This window comes from Odontesthes bonariensis, chromosome 7 (assembly GCF_027942865.1).
Source record: "Odontesthes bonariensis isolate fOdoBon6 chromosome 7, fOdoBon6.hap1, whole genome shotgun sequence".
Lineage (NCBI taxonomy): Eukaryota > Metazoa > Chordata > Actinopteri > Atheriniformes > Atherinopsidae > Odontesthes > Odontesthes bonariensis.
In genome coordinates, this window is record NC_134512.1 from 39,223,156 (window position 1) to 39,241,433 (window position 18,278).

The 18,278-nt window shown below is 43.9% G+C and overlaps 1 protein-coding gene and 1 long non-coding RNA gene across 4 annotated transcripts in view; one reads left to right on the plus strand and one right to left on the minus strand.

Moving 5' to 3' along the window:
* LOC142384496 (protein NLRC3-like) overlaps positions 1-18,278 on the minus strand; it is a 233,149-nt gene that overhangs the window by 80,039 nt on the left and 134,832 nt on the right. The window lies entirely within an intron of this gene.
* LOC142384501 (uncharacterized) overlaps positions 1-18,278 on the plus strand; it is a 244,977-nt gene that overhangs the window by 12,428 nt on the left and 214,271 nt on the right. The gene's annotated exons all lie outside the window — the stretch shown is intronic.

The following is an 18,278-nucleotide window of genomic DNA, read 5'->3' on the forward strand; positions in this document are numbered from 1 at the left end:
CCCCCTCCTCCTTTCAGGGTGGAGCCTGCTGGAGAACGATGGCTGACACCAGGGCTGAGGAAGTGTGAGTGTGTTCTTCATCTGATTCATGACATCCAGCCATCTTCACACTGTCACATCACTCATTGATCAAAGTCAACAGATGATGGATCAATAACTGCAGCTGGACTGTGTTTGTTCTCTCCATCAGATTCCTGCCAACTCACAATCGACACAAACACAGTGAACAGAGTCCTGAAACTGTCTGACAACAACAGGAAGGTGACATGGGAGGAGGAGGTTCAGTCATATCCTGATCATCCAGACAGGTTTAATGGCTGCTGTCAGCTGCTGTGTAGAAATGTTCTGACTGGCCGCTGTTACTGGGAGGTCGAGTGGAGAGGAGAGGTTGATATATCAGTGAGTTACAGAGGAATCAGGAGAGGAGGCAGTGAGTGTGTGTTTGGAGGGAACGATCAGTCCTGGAGTCTGAGCTGCTCTGATGGAGGTAAATACTCTGTCTGTCACAATAACAGAGGTACATACATCTCCTCCTCCGCCTCCTCCTCCTCCTCCTCCTCCTCCTCCTGAAAACAAGCAAGTCTCTTTGTGTGGACCTCTTATTTAAATGAGGTTCAGGAATCAGTTTGTCAACAAAAGCCGCTTTCGGACTGTAGGAACCTTTGGCAGTTCTAATAACCTTTTGATCCGCGGGGCCGTTTTCTCCCGCATTCGCACATACAGGAACTCGGGCCTATCTCCCTCAGTTCCTGGAACCATTTCAGCTCCTTCTCCTGAGCTGGGTCTGTTCTGGGTTCTATAGGAGCACATCTGACGGAGGTGTGTGGTGGCCGGTAGCTCCGCCCCTTGGTGGCCGGTAGCTCCGCCCCTTGGTGGTTGTTAGCTCCGCCCCTTGGTGGTCGGTAGCCCCGCCCCTTGGTGGTTGGTAGCTCCACCCCTTGGTGGTCGGTAGCTCCGCCCCATGTCATGCTGTCAGGCTGAAATGTTTCCTCATACGACATGGACACAACCTTGGCGTGTTTAATAAGTTAAACCTCCACGTGGTCTCCTTTGTCTGCGGCGCTCTGCTCTCCTTCCTTCATGAAACCAAGAAGTACGGCCTGCGCTCCATCCTGCGTCTCCTGACTCTCTGTGAGCTCTGCCAGCCTCCATGTTAGACGCCCCATGTGATCGTCCATGATTAATATCACCATCATGCAGACCATGAACACGGTGGCCTCCCCGCTCTCCATGTTAGCTTCTTGGTGCTGTTTTTTCTTCTCTCCTTACTTTTACCGGGTTTTGTTTTGTTCTGTTATTGAATGTGGCGCTAAACGGCTAACGTAACACGTCACTGACGCAGACGGCTGCGCCCAGGGGCGGTCCTAGGGGCGGGCAGACCGGGCATGCGCCCGGGGCGGCATCGCGTGGGGGGCGGCATCACGGGGGAGTGAAAAAAAAAAAAAAAAATTTTTTTTAAAAATGTAAAAAAAAAAAATGTAAAAAAAAAAATGTAAAAAAAAAAAAAAATCGAGAGGGGTTTGGGGGGGGGGGGGGGGGCGCAATCGTGGCGCCCCCATCTTCCCCTCCTCCCCTTGGCCATACTCAGACTCAGATCACACATCATCAATACACGTTTCGGCCACAGTTGTTTTCGGCGCCCCCTCCTGAGACTCTCACCTCTCGTGTTAGGTGAGCAAGGCAGCACAGTGCAGAGTTTGTGCAGGGGGGAGGGGGGATGATTCAATATATATTTTTTTTAATTATTAATGAATAGTTTTGAATGAGAGTGCATTATTATTACTATTACTATTACTATTATTACTGTTATTATTATGTTTTTTTTTTCCTTTTGTTGATTGTATTTTTCCCCTTGGTCGGTCATTTGTGATTTCAAGCCTTTCATTCACTCACAGGGTGATAACAAAAAAAGTGTCAAGTGTAATCATTATCATTATGACACAATAAAGTATCATAACTGCCTTAACCCCTTAGCATTCCTGGTGATTTGCCTGAAGGAACGCCTGCAAACTGCACTTTTTCTTAAACGATCACTGTAGATTATTCTACAGGAAAAACTACATATGAGCCTTTTCCTCATGGCTTGAAGGAAGCCTCTCTTTGAGCTGGGCTCCGTTGACCAATAGGAAAGAAATGCGATGGAGCGGGGGAAGCGCTTTACGCAGGGCCTGGCCATCATTGGCTGAAGCTGTTGTAGAAATCACCCAGCAACCTGACTGCTGAAACAGGACATGTTTAGCGAGGGGGATGAACGCGCGCGGCTTTCAAATAAACACAGAAAACAGGATGTTTGATGGCATTTCGTGTGGATGGAAATAATTAATTACGCAAATAAACGTCGTGTTATTTCGATGCGGCAACATTTACGCTGCATATTCATGCTTTTGGTGGACCTAAAGTGAGGATTTTGACCAAAACATTTGTACTGGGCTCGTTCTCCTGATGGATACGGACAGAAAGATATTGGAGGTGTTTCTGTGCCAGAGGGCGACGAACGTGGTATCAATAATAGTACTAATGGAAAAGTGAAGAAGACAGAATGAGCCAGCACAGTATTACAGGTGGTGATGGACCAAACGGGTGAAAACGGACGGAGAACGAAATAAAGACAGGTCAGTCTGCTAACCTAACACTACACTACACCGATGCTCCCACCACAACGCACAGTGAAGTGTCTTTCTGTGAGCAGTAGGGGGGTTGGGGGCGCCAGCCGTAAATCAGTGTCGGACCGCGACTGCGTTTCGGCCACAGAGGTGCAGGCGCCCGGGCCGGCATCGCGGGGGGGGGGGTTAGGTAAAAAAAAAAAAAAAAAAATACAAAAAAAAAAAAAAAACGATCCCAAAAAAAAAAAAAAAAAGTGAGGGTGAGAGGGGGGAGGGGGAGGGGGGGGGGGGGGGGGGGGCGGCACCAGCACCGGGTTTCGCCCGGGGCGTAAATCAGTGTCGGACCGCCACTGGCTGCGCCACATCAGGTCCGACTCATGTGCGAATGCAGACTGAAACAGTTCCGCTGGGGAAGGACAGTTATCAGAACGAAATTCGAGTAGGACAGTTCTGATAACTGCGTTCTTAGAACGGTCTGTCCCAAAGCGGCTAAACTGTCTCCTGCACTTTTATCACCTTTTATCACTTTATTATGTCCCATACTGCTGTTTTACACTACCACAACCATAACTATGCTGCTAACTTAACTTATACTTAACTTATACATACCAACCACACTGCATACCTATATATTTTTTTTTTAATATACACTTTGTATTGGCTCTTTTAGTTTTAGCTTAGTATATGTCTTACCTGTGTGCCCTGAGTGTTTACTTTGTATTGATATGTCCTGTCCTATCTGTTGTGCCTGTGCACTTTATATGTCACCGTGAGAGTGTGTGAAACGTCCTCTCGATTCCTTTGTATGTTTCGGCATGTGAAGAAATTGACAGTAAAGCAACTTTGACTTTGACTTCGTTGGTGGGTATTTGTCTCCCTCTGGTGGTCTGACGATAAACTGCATGATGTCAGTTTGATGAACACAGACAACATGGGAGTGTTTTTAAATTCTTTGAATACTTCAGGAAAGTTCTTCTAATTATAATTCTGCTGGAAATTTCTGCTGGAAACTCGAAGAGGTTGAATTAGAGAAACTGGATCTTTATTACAGAAAGAAGACAAAGTCATTGAGAAGTTTTAAAGGTGGGGTAGGGGATCTTTTTCTGGAACATTTTTTTACATATTGCTTGAAATACTCTTCACACCCCCATTGCAACCAATTAATTAAAAGTTTTGACACAAATATGAAAAGTTTTAGTGGCCTCTAGAACGTACAATCTAGGAAAAACAGTATCCAATCATTGTGAACGGACCGTTCACAATGATTGGATTCTGATGCGTCTATCAAACTGCAATCTGCTCCTCCCTCCCCCTCCTTCCCCCTGTGCGCGTATCCTGCTCCATGAACGAATTACGCCTCCAGAAGCTTGGCAGGAAGCTAAACTAGAGCCAGCTTGGCTAGCACCTAGCATTATTAAACGTATAGTTATCATATACTAAATACTAAATACGGCAACGATCGATGCTTGCTGTCAGAACAGCGCTCGTGCACCTTCGTGCGCGTGCATGTTCATGTACTCTAGAGGCGTGCCTTCGGGGGGAAAGTGAAGAAAAGGGTTGGGACTTTTTACCGGTGTATTTTCAAAATGCAACTTCGCTGGACTCAAAATCCAGGATCTCCCACTGCATGAAAAGAGGGATTTGCGGATGTATGTGGCCCCTTACATGTCCGCATACGTTGAGCCCCTGCATTTGCGGTGGTAAAAGTGAAAACTTGGCCCAAGTTGTCGCAAATTGACCTGGCAACTGCTCCCCCATGCCCCCCTCCCCTCCCCTACTTAGGAGAGCCTTTAATATGTAAATGCCAGTGATCAGGTCAGGAGCTGCCACAGTCATTTTCAAGTGGGGTGGGGTGAGGTGAGGTGGGGGGTGGGCAGGCCTGTTTCTACACGTTCATCACTATCACCTCCAACTCCAGCCAAGTTTGTTGCTGTGTTGTCTTGAAAAAGAAGAGGTGCACGCTGTCTGCTGGTGACAGGTGATGCATTTCTGTTTTTTTTTCTCCCAAACACCTCTTTTGTAATACCGCTTTTTGTGGGCAAAATTCAAGGATTCAAGGATTCAAAGGTTTATTGTCATATGTGCAGTTAGAAACGTGTTTCAATGAAATTCTTTTCTTTGTTGCCCGCACTGGATGTCCAAATGTATAATAATAAAGATAAGATAAAGATAAAATAAGCATGCAACAGCAATATTCTAAAAGGTTTCTTAAATAAAATAGAAATATAGAAATAAAAATATAGAAATCTGGCCTGTATACATAATGTGCAGTAGTGCGCTCAGTGTTTTATTGTGTATGGCTTAATTCGGTGTCACAATGGTCACAATATCGCCGAGGTTTTTTCTTTGTCCTTGCAGAGTCCATTTTTGTGTCAAAACAGTGCAAATTGCCAGCTGTGGTCAGACAACATTAAATAGCAAAAGGACGGGAGGTTGTCTCGCGAGTATTCCGTGTAATGACGTGTACGCATATGATTGGTGGAGCTTAACGGCTCGCATAAGCTCTCGTTCAATCACGTATGAGAAACATTGTGTCGTGCAGTGTAAACAAAAAGTTTAAGGAGCAGATCTGGCGGCAGAAAGGCAGACAGAAATCGCTGAGGTCACGTGCTGTGAAAACTGACCTGGTTTGCGGAATACATTGGCTGGAAGACGACTTGCTTTCAACTCCCCAGCAACTCTCTGCGGGTCTACAGGTTTGTGTGTTTTTTTCTACTTGCACATGACCATTTGATTGTTTAATTTTAGTCTTGTTGACACTGTACAGCACTTGGGACAGTTCTCGCTGATTTTAAATGTGCTGTATATTAAACTTACTTACTCATTTGCTTACAGGCAGATAAAATGAAAGTCCTGTTGAATGCTATGACCGGAATGTCTCGTATGGTGGCCAGCACTGTGGATACGGTCGTGGAGAGGGTTCTGGAGGGAATCGACCAGAGATTCGCTAGGTTGGAGGCAAGATGGCCGTCGAGAACGGACTGGAGTTACATTCCAGAGAAGTTGAAGAGCGCAAGAGAAGGCGGATACAGAATCCGAAAATCGCGGTAAGAGTAGGTTATTGACTGTGGCTTTAGGCTAAACTCAACTTAATTGTGTCCATCACGTGAAAACCAGTGTGAGTTGCTTTATTTAAAAAAATGAATTTCGTGTTTTCAATTTATAGGAAGCAGTTCGCCGCCTGCATAACTCACCGTGGCATTATAATCCAGGTCAAGGGTAAGAATAAGTGAATGTTCTCCCAATATCTAGTTGAGTTGGACCCGATGTTACGTTACGTCAATGCAGTTTTTTTTTATTAACCATAGGCCTATTGTTTTTACAGGCTACTGTCACCTCACAATATGGATGTAACGAGTCGCTTGAAGGAGGCGGTGGCAAACAGTCCGAACTTCAGAGAGGTAGACGGGGACACTATCGAGGGTGAGCGGCACTGACTTTTACCCCGGCTGGCACTGACACTTTTAAGCACTGGTCATTTTATTCATTCCTCTTGTTTGTTTGTTTTTAGCAGCGTGACGGACCTGTGTGCTGTGCTACAGGCGCGTCTTGAAGCCAACCCGAAATACTCACAGTCTCACCACAGAAGAGTGAAAGAGAGTAAGAACATATACGCTGTCAATATGACTTTTGTTACTTTATAGACAAGTTGTCAATATGCTGTGCATGGATAGACTATGTTTTGATTATTTATTGGTTATTCCAACAGCTCCCAGAAGCCAGCTTCTGATCCAGGATGAGGACGTCTGACAGCTCCCGCAGACTCTGCAGGGACCGGAGTAATGCGAAGAATGCGGATTCCAAACGGCGGCGTTTAGGCTTATTGTGTATATTGTAGGCTACAGCAGTGTGTGTGTATATAGTTTTCAATTCTTTATTATCAACATGGTTCTTATTACAATGTAAGCTATGTACATTGTGTGTGTGGCAATAAAAGCGCTTTAAAAAAAAAAAGTTTCCTTTTTCATTTCCTCAATAGATTCACGTCATTCATGCCTGCATTAGCCTAGTCATAGTGCAGCTTATAAGAATGAAGTGAATATATGAAGTACACAAACATCCCAGGAATATTAGTAATCATAATCACAATTATTAATCATAATTGCTGAATGATATGCCCATATAAAGTATGCATATATTAACCTTATTGGCCAATGGGCGGTCAGCTTTACAGGAGCTTTTTTATGTAATCACGTGCCTTTTTCGTCCAATACCAGAGAGGCCAGTGAGAGGTCCAGGCACTCTCACAGCGGGGTGCTAATCGCTGGGCCATTAGCACCCCGCTGTGAGAGCCCGCCGCGAGTCGGGTTCGTTTCCGACGATTTTCTCGCTCAACAAACTTAAAGTTTGTCTGCCTGCAAGCACCCAGGTGCGTCCGAAAATTAGGCAAATTCACGGATGTTCACTGCCGTCCACAGTGACACAAATCCCTCTTTTCGTGCAGTGTCCTACCCGTTTTAATCCAAGAACCAACACAAGAGGCTCCATGTTTTCAAGGGTTAGCTACAGCAGAAAGTTTCAGCGGTTTGGAGGAGCAGACAGGAGTCCAGCAGCTGAGGAGTGAACCCCAAAAAACTGATTCGACACACATAAAAAGCCCAACATACAGAAACTCAAGTGTCCGCTACATTTGGGAAGTTTCCTCGGCTGTAGTTGGTGTCGAGCAGCCGTTTAAAGCAGCAACCGGCGCCTTCGCTCTCAGCCACCAGACTCCATTGAGAAAACCCCTCATTTTAGCTCCCCGGACACCGCAGCCGTTGGTCCGTTTGTGTGGCTCTGGTGTTTCACATGTTGGGTAAAACTCCAGAGTCCCACATTAGCAGGACAACTACCCACTGAGGCAGCTGCAGACCACCGACCAAAGCGGAACTTTGGAAGGTGAAACAGCTGGTTTCCTCTACAGTCTGCTAACCGCGGCCACAACCACTAAATGAACAAATAAATGGGTGAAAATAGTGGAAGTTTAGCCGTAAAGGGATCCAGACTAACCCCTTCATGCAGCCGCTGTGTTTTTATATCCTTTCATTTCACTTTAGTAAAACACGGAATGTTTTTGTCAGCATTTTACATCAGATTGCTTCTCTGTGCTCACATACTGGATTGTAATATAACCAAATTATCAATAAATCTCTCTCTTATTGAAATATTCTTCAGGTTTTCTTGTTTGAATCCAGGCCAACTCTGACATACTGACACAGATGTGGTCCGTTACGTCCACGTTGGCACTAAATAAATCTTCAGGAAGTCATTTTCCGGCTTCAGCTCTGCACCGGCCTATAAAATCCTGATTTTACAGCAGCGACGTTGTCCAATGAGATCAACGTCAAAGTCAGTTAAAGAGCACGTCTGTGCGGTTAATTCGGCTTCATTCCCATGGAAAATTAGCCTGGCTGACGCGTGCACAATCTCGATGAGATGGTGGTCTGGGAACTAGGTGTGCATTTTTTCGTATTTGAGGCGTGGTTTACGAATGCCTAGAGCCGTTTATTGGGCGCTACGAATGTCTATCAAATGACGTCAGGTATTTCCCATGCTGCTTTGCGCGCGATTCATAGCCAATTGTGTCACTTATACCAGATGACGACAGAAATTCGACGAGGAAGAAGAAAAAAATGGAAAATAAAAGTAAACTTGCTCTCTTAGCTACTAAAATTGACAACAAAGTAGGCCTATATGCTATATTCTACATGAATTTTTATGTTGTAGAGTTGTGAATTTATTTTAATAATGGAGAAATTGAGCAGCCTTGCTTTGTTGTCTACAGTAGTAGCTCAACCCTCATCTTACTTTGAAGCTCCCAGCTCCCAGAAGTGACGTCAACGAAGCTTTAGCAGCAGAGAAGCTATCAGGCTTGTGTTGATGATAATAATAAACTCCTGGACTATGTACAAACTTCCAAATGCATCGTTTGGTGAGTACAGACCATATTTGTGCTACTGTAGAAGTTTGGTTTCATGACATGTGATTTTAGTGTGGTAATTTTGGAGATACTGCCAGGGTCCGTTAGCGCTTGTACTAAGCTATTCGGGATAACTCAGTAACTCAGCTGATGTTCAGCCAATATCGGAAAAACTTCGGGTGGGCTACTTGGCTGGATGTCACGGTTCAAATGACCCTAGGGTGAATCTACTCCGAAACACTTTCTAAGGCTGCATTGAACGGTAACGTTGTGTCCGCTGTCATGTTGGATTAACACTCTACAAGCTTCGGTGTAGCGCATGGACGTCGTCATCGTCTTGCTGCCCCCCCCCGTTCTGTGATTGGTTCCCAAACTCTGGCAAAAATAAGGGCGGTGGTTTCCAGGCTGACTTTGCAGTGAGAATGAAATCGAGCGCAAAGCAGCATGGGAATTCCCAGGCTAATGGAAAATGCTCCCTGAGAGAGAAAGTTATGAGCGATGTTCCGTTGGAACTCCTGCCGGCTGCTGTTCTTCTTCTTCTTCTCTGGCAGCGGCGGTTACTCAGCAGCTTGTAGGCGCATTACCGCCACCTGCCGGACTGGAGTGTGCATCAGGATGGCGACTCTCTCCAAGCTCCATGCCACCTGTGGCACGCTCATTCATCACCTTTAACCCTGTATGACCGTCATGTGACCTCAGTGGGACCAATCAGTGATCAGCACCAACACCTGAACTCATTCAGCTCTGATTCTTCACAAAGTGGAGAAATGTTCCCAAAAGTGAAGCTCTCAGTTTAGAGAAGGAGCCTCCTGCTTTTCTGTGTTCACCAGCTTTTCTGCCAGCACAGGCAGACAGTAAAAAGCTGCTTTTCCCTCTTTATTTGGTCTTGTTGGCAGTCTTTACACCGCAGTTCCACATGCGCGCTGCTCAGTGTTGCATCTTCACTGTGGTTCTCTTTTTATTCAGTTCCACGTGCCGTGCTGTTAAAGTCTGACATCACGGAGCTTTGATCAGCAGCATCAGATCTACCAGAGAAACTGTTGGACATGTGGAACCGTTGTCTGCGTTGTGTTGCGTTTTCAGAAGAAGGACCGACACTCTTTCAGCTTCAGGACTTCAGGATATTGGACTTTTATTGCCTGAATAACGATATGAAATACGGCCGGTCAGCTCACGGTCACAGCGCAGCACTCCTTCGGCACAGCTTCATGAGAGAAAGTTAGCAAGGTTAGCTTAGCCTTCGCGCCAAGATCACTAACAACCATTACATTAACATTACAAAATAAAAACACATTCAGTCAAATGCAATGCTGTGGCCATCTTACTGAGCATAATATATAATAATAATAATGCTAACTGTATTATTACATTAAAGGCCTACAGAAAGGTGATTTTTTTTTGCACAAAACTGAAATGGCAGATCGATTCCTTATATACCATGGAATTATTTTATGATTTTAAAATAATTTTAGGTCCCTGGATAGTCCTGATTAGACCCAATAAACTATCACCACTTTTGATTCAAATTTTGGTAAACCGACGACAGGTGCGTGACGTCACGAGTGCAATAAACAATAAACATGTCTGATACCAGTAGTTCTAGTAGCGAAGCCAGCAGTTTGCCAGACCTGGACAGCTTTGTTATAAATTGGCTTTATTCTTAGACTTTATGTATTCATATTCTGTAGTTCTCTAGATAATCTATTGTCCTAGGTTGTACGGTACACTCTGCTCATACAACGCAAATGTATGTAAGATGACATAGCGGGATAAAATAACTGGGTCAGATAAAGCGGCTCTTAGGACAGATAGGTCTGGTACAGTAGATGCACGCCTGAAACAACACTCACACACACACATCGCTTATCACATCCAAAGAACATGACAAAGACGGTGGATGGCCTGCTCACATCATGAGTAAGTGTTCAATGATACAACCTCTGAGATAAAGGTGAACATAAATATGAAATGTTTCCGGATCGCGGGACTTGGCCAGACGGATTTCATGCGAGAACTCTGTCTCTCCAAGTCCAGCGCTGATACTTGACCTGTGACCTCCAATAAACACTTTGTTTAACTTACGACTGCTCCAACTGGTTTCTTGGGCTTCCAATATAATCGGATCTAACAGCTGGTGCCGCGACCCCGTGAATTGGACTGACTCCGAGGAAGGACTGCCGGAGCTGATTGAGGGGGTCACTTTGTTCAGACAACTCGAGGCACCCGAGAAAAATAGGTGAGCAGAAAAACCTCTTATATATGAATATATGTGAAATTTCTGCACATTGGACAAGCTAAATTAAGTTGTCTGAATTAAGATGTCCCCTGATCAGTAAAAATCAAAGCATAAATTTACTGTTTGTTTGGTTTATTGAGTGGTCACACGCAAAAGTATAAAACACATATTCTCACATAGGGAAAGAGCATAAGTGTCCTGCAAAAAAGTTTAATTCCAACAAATAAAAGAAACCGTGTGAGAGGTTTTCTTCTAAATTGTTATCCTCATGGGAAGAGTCCGTAAAAACGTCCGCAGTTGGGTGGTTAGACTAGAAGAATAAAGTGTTATCCTCATGGGAAGGGTCGGTAAACTTATCCACAGTGGTGGTCAGACTGACAAATCATAAAGGACACAGGGAAAGAGTTTGTTATTTTTAATGAAACTGTGGGGGTGGTTCGCCAGTTGAAGAGATTTTTGCTGTGACAGAAAACAGATCTCAAGTGGTTTGTGCATATTGGGGTTGGAATAGAAAAAGGGGGGAAGTAAGATAGGGTGTTTCAGAAAGTGGTGAAATAAAACGAGTGGTGGACTGGGAAATGACCCCGAGCGAATCAAGCGCACAGGAGTTTTAGAACTTGTGTAGAAGCTTCTTGATACGGGTCCTACCACTCGGGCACTGAGCCCTTCACCCATTCTGACTAACACGTGTAATAATATCTAAATATGTCACAAATAATGATCAATGAGTGGAAAACATGTGAACCCGGCTCTTTGGGGTCGGTACTATTTGACACCTTGACGAGATGGAAAAAAAGGTCCCAAAAGAAGAAGAAAAAAAGGGGACTGATAGGTTTTTAGATTGGACTAGAGAGATGCAAAAAAGAGGGATGTTTGGAGGATGCTGGGAAGGGGCTTTGCCGAAGCTGAGTGAGTTCAGTATCTTCTTAAAACAAGCAACCGGAAGTAAAGAACAAGCAGTAACACAGCTAAAAGAGGCAGGCATACTGCAAAGAGCGAGAGCAGATAGAGAAGAAAAAAAGGCATCAATATTTCTCGCGGACTGTCAGTGTTTTTTAGGTGAACTTAAATTCTCCTGTCAGACACAGTCCTCTGCACAGATACAGCACCTCATGCCAGTAGGCCCGCAATCTTCTCCAGGGACACATCCTGACACACAAAAAGATAAGACACCTCTACACAACATAACTGCAACCGAGGAGAATAAGACAACACTGTCTCCTCCTCCTTATGCTGAGGCCCGCAGGCTATTGGACGCTCTCCAGAAACAGATGCCTCAAACTGAACCAATTAAGTCAGAGGCACTAACCAACGCTACACCTCCCACGATGGGTAATTTAGTGGTTGTTAAAAATGGCATACTGCAAACAGCTCCATTCCCAGGAGATACTAACTCTCAAACACGAGCAAAAGAGTACCTGAACGTAACGACGCGACAGAGCACTAATCCAATCACCACCAGAACTCTGGAACCTCCGGCCTCAGAACATTCAAGTGGTTCATTTGTAACCCGATCATGGGCTACACCATCTGAACCGGTCTACATAAATAGATCAGGGGATGCATATGGTGGTCCCACAGTACGTGATCTGACTTCCGTATTCGAGCAAAGAAAACCGATTGAACAGGTAAATCAGATTGACCGGTCACAAAGTCAGAATCTGCCACATGTCCCTGCTCAGAAGCTGAGTAGTGGCAATATTCACTCTTGCACAGACACCCGTCGGAATTATCATCAGATGCCATTGATGACGGCAACTACTAGTGATAGTCGCATTACCACCACATATAATCCATTCTCCTTGCAGGACACTGCAATGATTAAATCCCAGTTACCAGACATAAATAAAGGGGGGGCACCATGGATTAAGGCATTCTTGGGAGCATGTGCTGGAATAATCCCAGCCCTGGGTGATTTCAGACGAGTATTTGTCTCATGCACGTCATTGGGCATGTTGACAGAAATTGAACGACACTGCGGAACTGATCTGGACCCAGACAGTACGCCCCTCCAGCAGCTTGTATATTTACTCTGGCCACAGATACGAGAGAAGTTCCCTATACATATGAGATCAGCGGAACTGTGCCGAATTCCACCTAATAGAAATGAGAGAGGGACAGCTTATTTGCTCCGGGTAAGAGAATTATGGCAGGATAGAACTGGCGAGGATCCAGCCATAAGTGACACCATTGAGATGCTGTTTAGAGGAGCAGTGGAAGCTTCACTCACTCCCTCTGTGCAATCTACGCTGAAAAAGGTGGTTGGACTAGCAAGCTTGACATATGCATCATGGGCTGCCCACGTCACTCAATACATTGATAATGAAATGGAAGAGCAGGAACAGGACAGCATGGAGTTGGCTTCCCTTCAGGCACAAGTGGCAAAATCACAACTTAGAGACATGAGAGACAAAATAGAAAAAGAAAAAATCAACAGAGTCGGAGGCTGGGCCTAAGGGTTCTAACTAAAGATCAGCTGTGCAGCAGCATCATAGTAAATAATGAATCTCCAACAGATAACTGATAACCTCCAAGCTGCTCCATAATGTTATTAGTTGTTCTCTTTGTCATAAAATACTATCACCCTAAGAGTGTCTCATCTCAATCCTGTTTCTTCTTCTCTCATTCAGCCTGAGAGCGAGGACAGTCCAAACAATAAGTTTATCTACAGACTCTGAGTGATCATTGGCCGGTACTTTAAGAGTGCAAGAACTACATCTAGTTATTTTAACATGAATATGATTAGGAGAGATACCAAAGTACTTAGATAAACTGAAAACAGCTTTTCAATGCAAGAATCACAGTGAAGAGATAAGAAGCAATAAAATGTCCAAAATAAATCCAGGAAAACCAGACATTCATATTAGTTGTTGCTGAAATAAGATTTACACAAGCAGAGCGTTCAGAATATTTCCTCCTTGGATTGAAAAGCTGTTGGAACAAAAACAAATGTTCTACAAAGTGAGACTTTATGATTTCCACCTGAAGCAGGACTGAGATCAGACAGTCAGACCATGTGACATAGGGTGAACAATCAGGATTTAACAGCAAGGCCAGACAGTCAGATGTCAAACAGCCGGTTATCATCTTAAAGCAGTAAAGGTTAGCCGTTATTATTTTAGAGATCATATTAACATAACTCCAAAAATTTAGCTGATCTTAATAGGTCTCCTCTGCCTCTCTTCACCAATTCTGAGTTAATAGTGATCAATATCCATATACCATTTAACTATTTAACTGCAGCAGATCTATGAAACAATTAAAATGCTCTCTTAACAAAGCAGCAAAGTGCTTTATAGAGAGGTTTAAAATAGGTTAGATTATTAGGATATTAACAAAAACACAACAAAAGGCGCTACAGGCAGATACCACCAATAGCTTTCTTAAAGAGAAAAACTACAGCTGCAGTGAGACTGATTCATAACAAGACAAGATAAGTTTTGTTTTTATGACGCATTCAAAAACAGCCACAGTGACCAGAGAGCCGTACAAGAGAAACAATATATCAACACGATGAGCAGTTCCTAACCCTGCAGATAAATGATAATGGAATTAAACAGCATAGCATTGGATAGAATGGGTGAAATAGAAATAAAATTCTGTTTACAGTTAAAGAGATGCCACTCAACCATAGTAACAAACTGAGAATTTTAGAACATTTTAAATAATTAGAGGTCTGAGCCGCTCTGATTGGAAAAGGAAGATCAATCCGTTTATAAGAAACGTTTTTGTGAGCTCAGCCGGCGCCCTGTTAAACACCTCCATCAACAAGCAGCAGCTGCTCCAACTGGAAGGCAAGACAATGAAAAAGAGAAATAAGTCATTAAATGGCTTACAAGAGAAATTATTCCAATATTTGGGGTACCAGAAGTGATAAGATCAGACAATGGTGCTCACTTCTCTTATGAAGAACTAAGAGAAGTGGAACAGATGTTTGGAACTGGACATAAGCTCGGTGAAGTCTATCACCAGCTTCACAAGGACGAGTGGAAAGAGCAAATAAGAACCATCAAAAAGGCCCAACAAACTCTGTGCAGACACAGTTAACTTGGGCTGAAGCTCTCCCTATGATGTTAAAGCTGCAGTCTGCAAGATTTGTTGTTGTCATAAGTAAAGTCCTACTTTTTGGCATTTTAAGAGTTTACATGATCTATCAGAACGCTTGAAGTTGAAAACGGTGACCTCCGTAGTCGCAAAATGCAAGAAATGCTTATTTTTTAACCGAAAAATAAAAAGTTATTCAACTTCCTGTCCCGCCCCTTCAAAACACATGAGAACTCGTGCACGTAGACGTGCACGCCAGATGCGCGTACACGACTCCTCATTCATCAACTCACCTGTCATTTGCGATCATGGAAGACACAGTAAGTAGACTAGCCCGTAATGAAGTTCAATAGCAGAGCCCAGCTCGTAACCTGATTGGTTACCTTTTACCGGTCCGGTCTGCAATTTTGTAAACAAACCTGCTGGCTTTGGAGGGACCTAGCGGGACATATAGGGGACCTAGAGAACTCATTTTTTTTGTATTGGGGTATTTAATGTACTACTTTCAGAATCCCCGGACAGTTCCAGGCATTATGCTTGAAAAAGAGTTGCAGACTGCCGCTTTAATTAACCTGAGATTTACTCCAGATGCCACCATGAATGTTGTCAGGTTGTCCCACATGAGGCCTGGGCAGGGAGAAAAGACTCTGTCCATTTACTACTGCACCAACAGGCTCGCCCCCTGTTCTACGACAGTATGAAAACGTGTGTGAATAAGTGAAACAACTGAATAACACGGTGATGAGTATATCTCAACAGGTTACAGAAATACTCACTAAGGAACAGGACCGCCATACTTCACCTGTTGAAGTAGGAAACTGGGTCCTAAAGACAGTCAACAAACGTGACTGGTCCTCTCCTCTGTGGACGGGACCAAACAAGGTAGCTGCATACATCGGATTGTGTAAAGGTTTGGTTGAAAGGAGACAGACTGAGTAACTGGAGCCACAAGACTCGCTGTACTCATGCTCCAGATCCCACCGAAAGAACACTGACTGAGGAACCTCACCGACTGACAAAGACTGCATCACTGGGACTAAAACTCTGAACAGACCACTGATGATGAAAGGGAAGAAAACACTGCGTTGGAGATTAGACTGTAGTACCACAGTGGCAGTAACATCAATGGTTACAATCACTGCAATGCTCATTTTCATTCTCCGCCTGGGGAGGGAGAGTCGAACATGAAAAGCTCATGTTTCTGATTCAACTGGAGCCGGAAAAACTTAATGCTAACCACAAACATTTCTGTCCTGCAGCAGAGAGCAGCACAGGAGCAGAAACTGCAGCGGAGATGTTCGGCAAATAATTGCTTCTCAAGTTTTCCCAACAAAATTCTGTGTGTGTTTTTGTCTTCTTTTGTCTTTGTTTAGTGTTGTGTCTCTGTGGTGATGTGTTCTCTAAATGATTTGAAGTTGTTTTCCACAGCAAAAGGAAATTGATGGGACTGAATTCTGCAGGAACGCTGCACAGCATTGAGTCATAAGCACAAGGGTTATATCAACTGGCCAGTTGTTTTGTTTTGGGTTATTATTTTTGTATTTTATTTGTTTTTTTTGTTTGTTTGTTTTATTTTATTTGGTTGTTTTTGTTTTGGTTTGGGGGACATAAGGAAAATGATGAATTGGGCACTAGGACTGATCCTGTGCCCACTAGTGAGGACAAGAAAGACATGTCCTGAGTATAAGATACAGGGCAAATGAAAATTGCTCTGGTGTGCTGCATGATTTGTTCTCCGACTAATTATTAATCCACAGATTCAGAACCACTACAGGACTCACAGCCAAGCAACGGACAGGGAGTCCATCTGAAATTCTGGAAGGCCGTGCCCATCATGCCAAGATGATGGTTGAACAAGCACACAATCCTCAAGCGCTGTCAACAGAACACAGCGGAAATTCTCTCTTGAAATTGTCCTAAAAACAAGATTGGTTAGGGAAAAGGGATGCTGAAGATCCCTCAGGAAGTGACGTACTGGTGACCTCTCCTTCCAAGCTTAGGTCCGGATCAGAATACTGAACTGATGTTCAGCCATGAGGAGAACCGAGCACCAAGCAGTGACAGGATTGGACCAGAAGAGACTACACGACTCGTCACGTGGACATCATAAAAAAGTGTATTTGTTCATCTGTTGTATTTCATGTAATCATTAAGCTGATTAATCATTGTGTGGGTATAAATCAACCAATCATTAGTATAACCATTGCCAGTGGAGTGACTCGGCTGTTTGGAGCGGGACCTTAGACTTTGAACGGTAATGAGGTGGTCGGTCGCCAAGTGGAAACGGGGCCATAGGGGAATTTTTCCCGGTTCAGCATTCGGGTTTTCGCTCCTATTCGCTGCAAACGGTGGATGATCCTGCTGGTAATGTTAATTGCATTATGCACTGTTTGAGTTCCAAGATGTTAGAAATTTTTTGTAGCTTCGTTATTTTATTATTGTGTGTTATGATGGTGCTTATGGGTGAGCAGGGCCTTGACACTGCTCAAACCACATATAGTTTTCCACACAGAAGATGGGTTCGGGGCCACATACACACAGAATAATATAAATATTTATCCTTGCATACACGCAGAGGCGTGACACTTATAGTTTTTAAGAAATGTGCTCATTTGCAGAGTTATAATCAGTGAGTTATGAAGGTCTTAACCCTCTCGGAAAGAGGTTCTGTTCCGAGCAAAATGATGGAATACTCCGGATAGAAAAGTTTTTGCTAACGCATTAGAATTGTTTATTATTATTATTGTTTATTGTTTTCCACATGCCTGTGCAATGAAGACTTGCTTGCTGCTGATAACGCAATGAAGAACAGCTTACACATAGACGCTTACATAATGATGACAAAAAATCTCCTCTGGTTGTGCTACACCTTAGTGTGGCCGCAGACTTGCAGTTTGGGGCCCTGCCAGGTTGGCTGCCGCTAACAGGGGTGACACAATACAGAATATGACACTCCGACCTCATTTTAAGGTTGGCATGATGAAATCATGCCAAGAGGGGGAATGTTATAAATTGGCTTTATTCTTAGACTTTATGTATTCATATTCTGTAGTTCTCTAGATAATCTATGTTCCTAGTGTGTACGGTACACTCTGCTCATACACCAACACTTTAAGATGACGTAGCGGGATAAAATAACTGGGTCAGATAAAGCGGCTCTTAGGTCAGATAGGTCTGGTGCAGTAGATGCACGCCTGAAACAACACTCACACACACACACACACATCGCTTATCACATCCAAAGCACATGACAAAGACGGTGGATGGCCTGCTCACATCATGAGTAAGTGTTCAATGATACAACCTCTGAGATAAAGGTGAACATAAATATGAAATGTTTCCAGATCTCGGGACTTGGTCGGACGGATTTCATGCGAGAACTCTGTCTCTCCAAGTCCAGCGCTGATACTTGACCTGTGACCTCCAATAAACACTTTGTTTAACTTAAGACTGCTCCAACTGGGTCTTGGGCTTCCAATATAAAGAATCGCATCTA